This window comes from Triticum dicoccoides, chromosome 7A, assembly GCF_002162155.2.
Source record: "Triticum dicoccoides isolate Atlit2015 ecotype Zavitan chromosome 7A, WEW_v2.0, whole genome shotgun sequence".
NCBI classification, from domain to species: Eukaryota; Viridiplantae; Streptophyta; class Magnoliopsida; order Poales; family Poaceae; genus Triticum; species Triticum dicoccoides.
This window is the reverse complement of record NC_041392.1, coordinates 740721154-740722286: the sequence shown is the minus strand read 5'-3', so window position 1 is coordinate 740722286 and position 1133 is coordinate 740721154.

The window sequence follows — 1133 nt, the reverse complement described above, 5'->3', positions numbered from 1 at the left end:
GCCGCCCGAACAGCGTGCCCCGCGCAAGACCGTCGCGACGACCAAGCCGAAGAAGGCGCTGACGCCCGAACAGCGGGTAAGGGAGTCGGCTAAGAGGAAGGGCTGGAGGCACGCCGCGGATGCGAGGGATGAGGTCGCTGCGTAGGCCGCCGCCGCCGCGCAGCAGGAGTTCACAATCGGTGCGCACATGATATTTTCGACTTGTGAGAAATGACCCCATGTTTTTTCCATCTGCTGGTATAACCAAGTCAAGCATCCATCCAAGTTGGTTTTCACTTACCACAAGTTATCCATATTTTTGAATTATTTCGGTCAAAAAGGGCGATAAAAGCTTACACGTGTCACAACATGCCAACGGTGTCCAATGTCGTTACCATCAGGCATGCTTGCCTAAAATGGCCATGCCTGCCTGTTCTGAAAAGATGCGATCATTTATGCAAAGTCCAAAAAAGCACTGGTTGAGAACATGGTGACAAACATAGGCCAGACGGGGTGACAATATCATTTTTCCGCCAAGCTAGAAATGGCCCCATCTTTTTTTCATATCACAGTATGACCAAGTCATGGCTCCATGCCAAATACTTTTGATTTGAAGTTCTATAACTGAAGTTATGAATTTTCAATCTTTAAATTGCTTTTCAAACAATTTCAAATTTTAATTTGAAAATAAAATAAATATGAATAAACATGAATAAATATACATATATATGAATAAACATGAAAAAATATGAAAAAAATAAACAGGAATAAATATAAATATAAATAAATAAATATGAATCAACATATATTAAAAAGTAGAAGCAAAATTCTAAGTCAGCACATTTTGAGTTAATTTTAAAAAAATAAAAGAATTCTAGAAAAAAAAGGCCTATGGCATTGGCCCAACGCGTGCACAACTGCTCGCCTGCCTCGGCAGCTATTGGGCCGGCCCAAGCGCGCACCACGCCTCAGCTCGCCCGCACGGCGAAATCACTAATTAAAAACTACTCGTTGCAAAGAACACTCCACTTTCTCAGGTCGCGATAAGTGGCGCACATGCAGCGCGTCACTTATCGCAACCTGCTAGTTTTCCCTTTTTTCGTAGATCCGTTTATTCAAAACATTTTATCTTTTAAACCGTGCGTCCAAATCTC